Genomic DNA, 13,231 nt, shown 5'->3' with positions numbered 1-13,231 from the left:
TCTAGCCATCCCTTTCGTGCTTTTGAGAAGATAATTCTAAAGCCACTACACTTAGATAGAGCAGCTTTCTAATCTCTTCATTTATTGATAGGTGTAGAAGTATTGTGGATCAAGCTTAGTATCTAACTATGCTATACTCATTTACATATCCTAGGAAAAAATCAGAGTAACAAGCATGTCTATATGTATATGCAATACATGAGTTTCCCTTAGTATCTACCTATGTTATACTCATTTCTTTTTGCCTTAAAATACTTTTTACTTGTTTATTATTGTAGTTAATAATCAAGAATTAGGAGGGGATGCCATATAACCCATATTTCTAATGTCATGATATTTTGAAACAGACCTTCGTTATAAACCAATATTGAATGGGCGGAAATTAGCCGATTAAGAATTTAATATAGAAATAATGTTGCGAGTACAGTTCCTAACCGACGAAAAATCCGCTTATCAATTTAGAAAGAGTTGTCACAATCTTAGAATAAAAATACTGGGAGTAGAAATCCCAGGTCGTCTCCCAACGAGTTGACAAAAGAGTGCTATTTTATTAGTCAGGAGTTTTCCGAGAAATTTTAAGAGTTGGAGGACAAAAAAAAAATAAATGATTGTAAATTAAAGCAATGAAAATTAGCAAGAGAATTTATGTAATCAGAATAAAAAACCTTGACCGGGGGAAAGATTAATTGGAAGTTCTATCCTTGTTGGATTTTCCCAAGTGTAATAGCAAGAGGTTATTATTTTCACTAGTTAACCCTTATCGAATAAAGAAAAGTCAAGTGATTGAGCTAACTCTTATTCACAAGTCCTAATCCTCTCCGATGGAAGGATTAGCGTTAGTGACTAGAGAGTTAGCCAACAACTTCTAATTAAGATTGACACTTGAGTATTCCAACTCAAGGGTCTCCTTTTAATCAACCCCCAAAGTCAAGTTAGGAGTCTACTCCATTGACATGAATACAACGTTCACAGGCATGTAAAGAGAATAAGAAGAAGACATAATAATTTAAACGAAATAATAACTGAAAATTAATTAAAGATAAAAGTAGTTCTTTGCATTAATAAATTCCAAAATCATAAACATCCTTATCTGAACAGGGTTAATAGGTAATCAAAAGAGTAAAGAAATAAGAAAACAAACTAGAATAGCAACTTCAATGGAGGTAGTGACTCTTCTTAATATCCAAAGCAAAAGCATCAAAAGCATAAAAACTAGAAATCTATGAATGTAAAGAAACCTAGAGGAAGTGGTGATTTTTCTCTAAGATTCCAATCTAAAACTAAAAACTATAAGAATGAGAACGTTTGTTGAGTCTCTGCTTGTCCCCTGGCTCTAGTCTGTGTTTCTGGGCCGAAAACTGGGTCCAAACTCAGCCCAAAATTGCCCCCAGCATTTTCTACGATTTCTGCAGGTAGCGCATGTCACGCGTATGCGTCAGTCACGCGTACGCGTCGCTGGTCATCTTCGCATGTCACGCGTACGCGTCAGGCACGCGCACGCGTCGCCGTGCAAACTCCAATTCACGAGCACGCGTGAGCCATACGTGCGCGTCACTCCTCGCTGGTTATCTTCTTTATTTCTTGTGCTCCTTCCATTTTTGCAAGCTTTTTTTCCATCCTCTAAGTCATTCCTGCCCTATAAAGCCTGAAAATACTTAACACACAGATCACGGCATCGAATGGTATAAAGGGGAATTAAAATACATAATTTAAAGGCTTAGGAAGCAAGTTTTCAACCATAAACAAAACTAGGAAGGAATTGTAAAATCATGCAATTTGTATGCATAAGTATGCAAAGACTTGATAAAACCACTCAATTGAGCACAAGATAAACCATAAAATAGTGGTTTATCAATCTCCCCACACTTAACATTAGCATGTCCTCATGCTAAGCTCAAGGAGACAAAAGGAATGAATGGGGGGAAAGTAAGACTCATAAGATGCAACCTATGAATGTGAATGCAACTATATACTAAGATGATTCTGTCTACTTGGTTAAAAGTAGATAAGCTCTTTAAGACAAACATAAATCAGATTCCACTAATTCAAATCATACAATAAGAAGCAAGTAAACTTGTAAGAAGATAGCTCATGAAAGCAGGGAACATAGAATCAAGCATTGAACCCTCACTGGTAGTGTATATGCACTCTAATCTCTCAAGTGTCTAGGGTTAATTTACTCTACTCTTCTCTAGTCATGCTTTCTAGACTTTGTTCTTCATCTAACCAATCAACAAAAATTTAGTATACCAATGCAAACATCATGAGGTCTTTTCAAGGTTGTAATGGGTCTAAGGTAAGGGTGAGGATATATGTATGGCCAAGTGAGTTATAATATGAATCTTTGACTAACCTAAGCTCTCACCTAACACACACACACACACACACACACACACACACACACACACACACACACACACACACACACTATGTAACTCTAAACTCATGCCTAACTACCCATAATTCCCACTTTTGTATATTTCACATACTCATGTACCAAATTTTTCTTTTAATTTCACCACATATGCATTGATCTTTTATTAAACTTAGCATTGAGGTAATTTTTTCCCCTTATTATTTATTTATTTATATTATAATTTATTAATTTATTATTTTTTTATTTATTTTTTTTGAAAGCAAACATAACCTATCAATGCACATAGGTTTGAAAACTTCTTTTTTTTTTTGGTTTCACATGAGTAGGTACCCAAATTCCCAATATTCAGACAAATTAGAAACACAACACCTTCCCATTAACCCATGTTTCCACAGTTCCTCACACTTAATTAATACACAATCTCTATCTTAAGCTAACCAAAGATTCAAATAAGGTAATTAATTGTTTTTTCACTTAAGGCTAGTGATGTGGTAAAATATAGAACAAATGGGGATAAAAGGCTCAAAGTGGCTAACAAAGGTAAATGGAATGGTAGGCTATTTGGAATAAGTGAGATAATAACAATTGATGGCCTCAATCATGTGCATGCATGCAAATACACTAAACAATGGACATATAGAATGGAACAAAATATGGATTGCAATCATAGAGAAGAAAATACACAAGAATAAAATATTATGGTTAGATAATGTAACCATATAATTAAGCTCAAATCTCACAGGTTGTGTGCTCTTAGCTATAATTCATGTTCCAATTTACAATCCTCAAACACGTTTAACACAAAATTTTCAATTTAAATTAGTGAAATATTGTAAAATAGGGTCTTGAAAAGAAACTTAGTACTTTAACCAAGCAAAACATACATGCAAACAATTATTATCATGCAATCTATCCTATCTAACAAAAGAAAAAGTCAAATGTTGGAGTTAAGAGAGAGAAATTACCCCCGGAAGTCAAAGACTGACCTCCCCACACTTAAGGCTTGCTACGGTCCTCCGTGCCATCAGTAAGGAGCAAGGTAGGGTTGGAAGCATTGCCTCCGCTGTCTGGTTTGCCATGGCTCCCTGTGCTGCTGGATGAAGGGGAGTCTGGGGTGTCCTTTGATTCTGGAGGTGGGTGAGTACCAGCTATAAGGTCCTTCAGATAGTTGTATCGGCGCTTGTTACGGCGCTCCATTTGCTTCATCCGCCGGTCTTGCCGGTCGAACCTCTCAAGGATCTAAAGGAACATCTGATGAATGGATGGTTCTTGTGGTGTGGATGATGGTGGAGTGGAAGAAGGAGGAGTATCCAAAGATGGGCCTGTAGCCCGACTCACAGAGGGAACTGGTGGCCTGATGTACTTTCCATTCGGGACATACTGGTCGGCCCTAGGGATCATGACCTTCGTGTCTCCTGAGCGATAGGATACACCTGCTACAGAGACTAAATTTGAAACCAAGGTGGGGAAAGACAGGTTACCCGCAATCTGTACGTGTCCTATGGCCTGCCGGATGTGTTGGGGTAGCTTGAGGGGTTGCTCTGTCAGGATGCACCAGATGAGAACAGCCATGTCTGCTGTGAAGGTGGACTCGTGAGTGCTCAAAAAGATACAGTGGGACATAATTTGTGCCCACACGCGAGCCTCCAAGGTGAGTGACTGGGCTGAGATGCTTGACGAACGTGATTTTTACTAGTAAAGAATTTGTAAAAATAGTCGCGTTGTAGATATAGTTTCTAAACCAACAGAAATCTCTTCGTACAAACGTTTTGGGTGTCACAAGTAACAAACTCCTTTTTAAATTGTTAACCGAAGTATTTAAACCTTGGGTCGTCTTCTCAAGGAACTGCAGGGAAGTATGTTCTTATTATTGGCTATAAAGATTGTAAATCGGGGTTTAGAGGATGAGAAGCAGGTGATTTAAATGACAAATAAAGTAAATGAAGAACAAGTAATTTAAATAGCAAGTAAATTAAATAAATGACTGTAAATAAGCTTTTGGCAAGGTATGAGAAATTAGAGGTCCTATCCTAGCTATCCTTATCAAAGATGATGATAATTGGATCTTAATTCCGCTTTGTTAACCTTTACTAAAGTAAAGGAAGGTCAAGGGATTAATTAATTGATCTTCGAATCCTATTTATTTTCTAAGAAAAGATTGGGATTATTGAAGCTCAAATTAACAAAGATAACAATTGTCAAGCATGTTTGAGTTTGATAGCTCCTGAGTTACTGATTTCTTAACCAAGACCAAAAGGGGGAAAAATAAATCTATCGAAATAAAAATGCCTTCAGATTGGGAATGACAGTAACATAAATAAAAGAAAGCGATATTAAACTGAAATACCTCAAATAACATTAATTCAAAATAGTAATCTGTAACATGGGAGTATTCATAAATTCAATTATAAAAGTAAACAAGCAACTAAAGCAATGAATAAAAGTAAAAGGGAAGCTTAAAGTAAAGGAATATTAAAACCTGGGATCGAGAGTTACTCCTAAAGAGAGAAGTCCTAAATCCTAACCCTAAAGAGAGAGAGAATCTCTCTCTAAACTAAATCTAAATCATGAAAACTAAACTAAAGTGGTTTCTTCTTTTTTTTGAATGAATGCATTCCCTCACTTCATAACCTCTGGTCTATGCCTTCTGGACTTGGATTTGGGCCAAAAAGGGCTTCAGAAATCGCTGGGAGCATTTTCTGCAATTTCTGGTGCGTGGCCTCTGTTACGTGTCCGCGTGAGTCACGCGGTCGCGTCATTCGAAGCTTTTCTTGCCACGCGGTCGCGTCAGTTATGCGGCCGCGTCGCTGTTGATTCGCGCTTGGCATGCGTCCGCGTTGCCCATGCGATCGCGTGGATGCCAATTTCTTCAGAAACTCTGTTTTGTGCTTTCCTTCCATTTTTGTATGTTTCCTTTCCATCCTTTAAGTCATTCCTGCCTTAGAAGATCTGAAACTACTCAACACACTAATCACGGCATCGAATGGAATTAAAGGTGATTAAAATAATTAATTTAAAAGCATAGGAAACATGTTTTTCACATACATCACATAATAAGGAAGGGAAAGTAAAACCATGCAATTAACATGAATAAGTGGGTGAAGGATTGAATAAATCACTCAAACTAAGCACAAAATATATCATAAAATATGGGTTTATCAATGCTCTTGGATTTTGAACGATGCTGCCCATAGATCCAAGTGCTACCAGGTTGGGCTATAACTCCAAGTACGCTATCCCAGTTGAACTGATACATCTGGCGCTTACGAGATGCCTCTTGATTTGCATCCCATCCATCTGGACTAGGTGGAAGGTCCAGTGCTCTCTGTATGGCACTCTCGGAGACAGGGAGTTACTGCTGACGGACGTTGACAGTCTGTAGAGTGGGTGAGTAGAAGTTTGAGTAGAATTCAACTACCCATGATAAGTTGGCCTCTCGCGGCTGCCTCCTCAAAAATCCCCACTGTCTCCTTTCTATGCAGGGCTCCACAAAATCAACAAAGTGTGTTGGGACAATGAGTAGATGCTCATTGTTGTAGTTCCTCTCAACTAGGATGGGGAACATCTGTTCGTAATAACGGTTAGTGAACCGTGTGGAGTCTCATACGGGAAAGGCTTTCTCTGCTTCATCAACCTTAATGATCCTCTTTACCCGCTTTGTTGGTGGCTTGACACTGGTAGATGGTGGTGCTTTAGCCGGTGTTCTCTTGGTTCCTCTCCTTGCTGGTGTCTTGTCAGTGGCCTTCTCTTTTCCTTTCTTGGTACCCATGCCTAAGGAAGAAAGAAAGAGGAAGAGGTGAAATATATATATAACCAAAATTGGAGGGAAAAAATTCAAAGTGATAATGAATGCCAAAGGAAAGATAATAGCTTAAATACATGGTAGCTACAACATGTAGGTAAGACATCAATGAAGCAAGAAGCCAATTCATAATTAAATAGATGCAAGAGGTAAAAGCATGCAAGGAATATGCATGAGAAGCATAACTCAAGCATCAACTAATAAATGTGCCAATTTAGAGAGTACTTGTATGATGACAATTGTGAATGATAATTCCAAATACATATGGAGTACAAGTGTGGTGAAAAAGGGGCATTCAAGTAAAAGAGTAGAAGAAAAATAGGATTCAAAATGCCATAAGTGCTTTTTCACAAACACTTGGTGTGCAAGTTGAAATAGGAATGAAAATAATATAATCAAAATGTATATGAGAGCCAAATTAAAATATCAATTATCAAATCACTCCTCATAATATCCACAAGCTTCATTACAGTAAGGTAATACCCAGATAAAATTCCAACACCAACATAAGAATGCAAGAAAAAGAAAAGAAAAAAAAACCATAGATAATTAAGCTAAAAGAAAGATTGAGAAGAAAGAAAAAATTAGTAAATGCGCTAATGAAAGAGTAGAAGGGAGGGAGAAAAGAACTGAGGAAGAAGATGAAGAAGGAAAAAAGAAAGTAATAGAAAGTAAGAAAGAATAAGGAAGAAGAAAGAAAGAAGAAAGAAGAAATAATTAGGATTGAAAAGAATTAGGATTGGGGGAGGGGAGAATTGAAATCAGGCGTTGAATTGGTTTAATTGTGCGTCGCATGCGACGTGTACGCGTGATATGGGTTGTGCGAATGGCGCGAAGGCAGCCCCACGCACACACAACTCTCTGTTTGATACGCACGAGAGCCAAAAATGCATACGACGCGCACGCGTCAGGGACGCGTACGCGTGATGGGGTTGTGCTCCAGCACAGTTCCAGCCCCATACCAACATAACTCTCTGGACAAACACCATTTATGCCGATTTTTAGGGTCACGCGTACGCGTGAGGGACGCGCACGCGTGGGCTGGTGAAATTGCAAGCGACGCATACGCGTGAGGGACGTGTACGCGTGGTCTTGCTTGTGCGCAAGGCACGCTACCAGCACCACTCCTGCCCAACTCTCTGTTCAATTCTTCTTATTCTCGCACTCACATATGACGCGTACGCGTCAGCGACGTTTGCGTGTCGAGTGCCATTTTTTATGTAGAATGCAAAATGCAGAATACGGATGAACATGCAGAAATTATGAAGGACTACATATGAAAATCAAAAGAAAATAAAACTAGGAATGAAAAAAGAACGATCATACCATGGTGGGTTGTCTCCCACCTAGCACTTTGCTTTTACATCCTTAAGTTGGACGGTCCATAAGCTCAATCTGCTTCTGTTGGTGGATCCTCCAAGAGGAAGACCTCTAGCTCTTTATTGTCCTTCATCTTCTCACCATGATATAGCTTTAAGCGATGTCCATTGACCTTGATGAATTTGGAACTTGAACGATGACTCAGGTTGAAGGCTCCGTATGGCTCTGCCTTTTCCACTCTATAGGGGCCTTCCCATCTTGATCTTAGCTTGCCTGGCATGAGCCTTAGCCTTGAGTTGCAGAGGAGAACTAGCTCCCCAGGTCTAAAATGTATTCTCTTGATGTGCTTGTCATGCACATCGTTCACCTTCTCTTTGTATAGTCTGGAGTTGTCATATGCTTCGAGTTGAAGGTTCTCCAGTTCTGCCAGTTGCAGCTTCCTCTCAGCACCAGCCTTTTCAAATCCCATGTTGCACTCTCTTACAGTCCAGAAAGCCTTGTGTTCCACCTCCACTGGGAGGTGGCAAGCTTTGCCATAGACTAGGCGGAAGGGACTCATCCCGATTGGTGTCTTGTACGCTGTTCGATAAGCCCAAAGCGCATCTACAAGTCTGGTGCTCCAGTCCTTCCTATAAGGCTTGACTATCTTCTCCAGTATGCGCTTTATCTCTCTGTTAGACACCTCTGCTTGTCCATTGGTCTGGGGATGGTAGGCTGTTGCTACCTTGTGCACAATCCCATGCTTCTTTAGTAGACCAGCTAATCTCCTGTTAAAAAAGTGGGTGCCTTGATCACTCACAATTGCTCGTGGTGATCCAAAGCGACAGATAATATGATTTCTAACAAAGGAGACAACAATTTTAGAATCATTAGTATGAGTAGGAATTGCTTCCACCCATTTAGAAACATAATCTACAGCATACAATATATATAAGTGATGAGCGGATAATTTATACGCTTTTTGGCATTGTTTTTAGTATGTTTTTAGTAGGATCTAGTTACTTTTAGGGATATTTTCATTAGTTTTTATGTTAAATTCACATTTCTAGACTTTACTATGAGTTTGTGTGTTTTTCTGTGATTTTAGGTATTTTCTGGCTGAAATTGAGGGACTTGAGCAAAAATCAGATTCAGAGGTTGAAGAAGGACTGCTGATGCTGTTGGATTCTGACCTCCCTGCACTCAAAATGGATTTTCTGGAGCTACAAAACTCAAAATGGCGCGCTTCCAATTGCGTTGGAAAGTAGACATCTAGGGCTTTCCAGAAATGTATAATAGTCCATACTTTGCCCAAGTTTAGATGACGCAAACTGGCGTTCAACGCCAGCTCTCTGCCCAATTCTGGCGTCCAGCGCCAGAAACAAGTTGCAAAGTGGAGTTCAACGCCCAAACTGGCACCAAAACTGGTGTTCAACTCCAGGAATGACCTCTACACGTGTAACACTCAAGCTCAGCCCAAGCACACACCAAGTGGGCCCCGGAAGTGGATTTATGCATCAATTACTTACTTCTGTAAACCCTAGTAGCTAGTTTATTATAAATAGGACTTTTTACTATTGTACTAGACATCTTTGAATCTTTGGAATCATCTTTGGATGCCTTGTTCTTAGATCAGAGGGGCTGGCCATTCGGCCATGCCTGGACCTTTCACTTATGTATTTTCAACGGTAGAGTTTCTGTACTCCATAGATTAAGGTGTGGAGCCCTACTGTTCCTCAAAGATTAATGCAAAGTACTACTGTTTTCTATTCAATTCACTTATTCCGCTTCTAAGATATTCATTCACACTTCAACCTGAATGTGATGAACGTGACAATCATCATCATTCCCTATGAATGCGTGCCTGACAACCACTTCTGTTCTACATTAGATTGAATGAGTATCTCTTAGATCTCTTAATCAGAATCTTCGTGGCATAAGCTAGATTGATGGCGGCATTCATGAGGGTCCGAAAAGTCTAAACCTTGTCTGTGGTATTCTGAGTAGGACTCTGGGATTGAATGACTGTGACGAACTCCAAACTCGCGAGTGCTGGGCGTAGTGACAGACGCAAAAGGATAGTAAATCCTATTCCAGTATGATCGAGAACCTCCAAGATGATTAGCCATGTAGTGACAGCGCATCGGACCATTTTCACAGAGAGGAATAGAATGCAACCAACGACAAGGGTGATGCCTCCAGACGATTAGCCGTGCTGTGACAGAGCATTTGGACCATTTTCCCGAGAGAGATCGAAAGTAGCCATTGGCACCGGTGACATCCTTACATAAAGCCAGCCATAGAAAGGAGTAAGCTTGATTGGATGAAGACAGCAGGAAAGCAGAGGTTCAGAGGAACGAATGCATCTCCATACGCTTATCTGAAATTCTCACCAATGATTTTCATAAGTATTTCTATCCTTAGTTTATTGTTTATTTTCGAAAACCCCATTACTATTTTATTATCTGCCTGACTGAGATTTACAAGGTGACCATAGCTTGCTTCATACCAACAATCTCCGTGGGATTCGACCCTTACTCACGTAAGGTATTACTTGGACGACCCAGTGCACTTGCTGGTTAGTTGTGCGAAGTTGTGAACCATGGTATTGGCATCATGTTTTTGGTGCCATTGCCAGGGAAAGAAAGAGCAATGACTTTTACATAATCAAAGTGTAATCACAATTTCTGCGCACCAAGTTTTTGGCGCCGTTGCCGGGGATTGTTCGAGTTTGGACAACTGACGGTTCATCTTGTTGCTCAGATTAGGTAATTTTCTTTTTGTTTTCTTTTCAAAAATTTTCTCATCTGTTTTCGAAAAAATAAAAAAATGTTTTCAAAAATATATTTTTCTTCAGAATTTTTAAGAATGAATTCTAGTGTTTCATGAAGCATGTGAAGCCTGGCTGGCTGTAAAGCCATGTCTGAATTCATTTGGACTGAGACTTCCAATTTGTCATCAAGAGAAAGCTAGTTGTTGCTAATCCATCTGCTGCTGTTCCTGATTTACATACTAAAGCTTGGCTGGCTATTAAGCCATGCCTAACCCTTTGATTGGAGCTTTAGACTAAAGAGCATAAGATTCTTAGAATTCATATTAAAAATTTTGGAATCCTTATTTTTCTTTTTCAAAATGATTTTCGAAAAAAAAATTAAAGAAAATACAAAAAAAATCATAAAATCATAAAAATCAAAAAATATTTTCATGTTTCTTGTTTGAGTCTTGAGTCATGTTATAAGTTTGGTGTCAATTGCATGTGCATCTTGCATTTTTTCGAAAATTCATGCATTCATAGTGTTCTTCATGATCTTCAAGTTGTTCTTGGTAAGTCTTCTTGTTTGATCTTTGCATTTGCATGTTTTATGTCTTTTCTTGTTTTTCATATGCATTCTTGAATTCTTAGTGTCTAAGCATTAAAGAATTCTAAGTTTGGTGTCTTGCATGTTTTCTTTGCATTAAAAATTTTTCAAAATTATGTTCTTGATGTTCATCATGATCTTCATAGTGTTCTTGGTGTTCATCTTGACATTCATAGCATTCATTGTTTTGATCCATAACTTTCATGCATTGCATCATTTTTCTTGTTTTTCTCTCTCATCATAAAAATTCAAAAATAAAAAAAATAATATCTTTCCCTTTTTCTCTCATCAAATTCGAAAATTTGGATTGACTTTTTCAAAAATTTTTAAAATCAAGTTGTTTCTTATGAGTCAAATTAAATCTTCAATTTGAAAATCTTATCTTTTTCAAAATCTTTTTCAAATTTCTTAGTTATTTTCGAAAATTCCAAAAATATTTTTCAAAAATATTTTTTCTTATTTTTATATCAAATTTTCGAAAATAACATCACCAATTAATGTTTTGATTCAAAAATTTCAAGTTTGTTAATTACTTGTTAAGAAAGATTCAAACTTTAAGCTCTAGAATCATATCTTATGATTTCTTGTGAATCAAGTCATTAATTGTGATTTTAAAAATCAAATCCTTTTTCAAAACTAATTTCAATCATAGTTTTTCAAAAATATCTTCCTTATCTTATCTTTTTCAAAATTTGATTTCAAAATATCTTCTCTAACTTCTTATCTCCTTATCTTTTCAAAATTGATTTTCAAAATTTGTTTCAACTAACTAACTAACTTTTTGTTTGTTTCTTATCTTTTTCAAAACCACCTAACTAACTCTCTCTCTCTATTTTTCGAAAATATCTCCCCCTTTTTCAAAAAAATTTCTTTTTAATTAACTAATTATTTTAATTTTTTGATTTTCATTTTCGAAAATTTCTAACCTTTTTCAAAATTACTTTTCGAAAATTACTAACCCTTTTTCAAAAATTATTTTCGAAAATCCTCTCTCTCTCTCTCTCTCATCTTATTCTATTTATTTATTCATCTACTAACATCTCTTCCTCACATCACTCACCAAATTCGAACCCCCTCTTCTATCTGTGTTCGAATTTTTTTCTTCTTCTCTTCTTCTACTAACAATAAGGAACCTCTTTACTGTGACATAGAGGATTCCTCTTCTTTTCTTTTTCTCTTCTCTTTCTTATGAGCAGGGATAAAGAAAAAGGCATTCTTGTTGAAGCTGATCCAGAACCTGAAAGGACTCTGAAGAGAAAACTAAGAGAAGCTAAATTACAACAATCCAGAGACAACCTTATTGAAAATTTCGAACAAGTAAAGGAGATGGCAACCGAACCCAACAACAATAATGCAAGGAGGATGCTTGGTGACTTTACTGCACCTAATTCCAATTTACATGGAAGAAGCATCTCCATTCCTACCATTGGAGCAAACAATTTTGAGCTGAAACCTCAGCTAGTTTCTCTAATGCAGCAGAACTACAAGTTTCATGGACTTCCATCTGAAGATCCTTTTCAGTTCTTAACTGAATTCTTGCAGATCTGTGATACTATTAAGACTAATGGAGTAGATCCTGAAGTCTACAGGATCATGCTTTTCACTTTTGCTGTAAGAGACAGAGCTAGAATATGGTTGGACTCTCAACCCAAAGACAGCCTGAACTCTTGGGATAAGCTGGTCACGGCTTTCTTAGCCAAGTTCTTTCCTCCTCAAAAGCTGAGCAAGCTTAGAGCTGATGTTCAAACCTTCAGACAGAAAGAAGGTGAATCCCTCTATGAAGCTTGGGAAAGATACAAGCAGCTGACCAAAAAGTGTCCTTCTGACATGCTTTCAGAATGGACCATCCTGGATATCTTCTATGATGGTTTATTTGAGCTATCAAAGATATCATTGGATACTTCTGCAGGTGGATCCATTCACCTAAAGAAAACGCCTGCAGAAGCTCAAGAACTCATTGACATGGTTGCTAATAACCAGTTCATGTACACTTCTGAGAGGAATCCTGTGAGTAATGGGACGCCTATGAAGAAGGGAGTTCTTGAAGTTGATACTCTGAATGCCATATTGGCTCAGAACAAAATATTGACTCAGCAAGTCAATATGATTTCTCAGAGTCTGAATGGAATGCAAGCTGCATCCAACAATACTTAAGAGGCTTCTTATGCAGAGGAAGCTTATGATCCTGAAAACCCTGCAATAGCAGAGGTGAATTACTTAGGTGAACCTTATGGAAACACCTATAACCCATCATGGAGAAATCATCCAAATCTCTCATGGAAGGATCAAAGGCCTCAACAAGGCTTTAATAATGGTGGAAGAAATAGGTTTAGCAATAGCAAGCCTTTTCCATCATCTACTCAGCAACAGACAGAGAATTCTGAGCAGAATCCA

At 37.9% G+C, this 13,231-nt stretch overlaps 1 non-coding gene across 1 annotated transcript; it reads right to left on the bottom strand.

Annotated features, from left to right (window-relative positions):
* Window positions 1-12,562: 12,562 nt before the first annotated feature.
* Window positions 12,563-12,670, bottom strand: LOC112781008 (small nucleolar RNA R71). The gene has a single exon (XR_003191809.1). It is a non-coding gene; the product is annotated as a small nucleolar RNA R71 (small nucleolar RNA).
* Between the last annotated feature and the right edge of the window lie 561 nt (window positions 12,671-13,231).

This window comes from Arachis hypogaea, chromosome 19, assembly GCF_003086295.3.
Source record: "Arachis hypogaea cultivar Tifrunner chromosome 19, arahy.Tifrunner.gnm2.J5K5, whole genome shotgun sequence".
Taxonomy (NCBI): Eukaryota; Viridiplantae; Streptophyta; class Magnoliopsida; order Fabales; family Fabaceae; genus Arachis; species Arachis hypogaea.
Note: the sequence above shows the minus strand (reverse complement) of the source record. Positions and strands in the feature narration are given on the sequence as shown.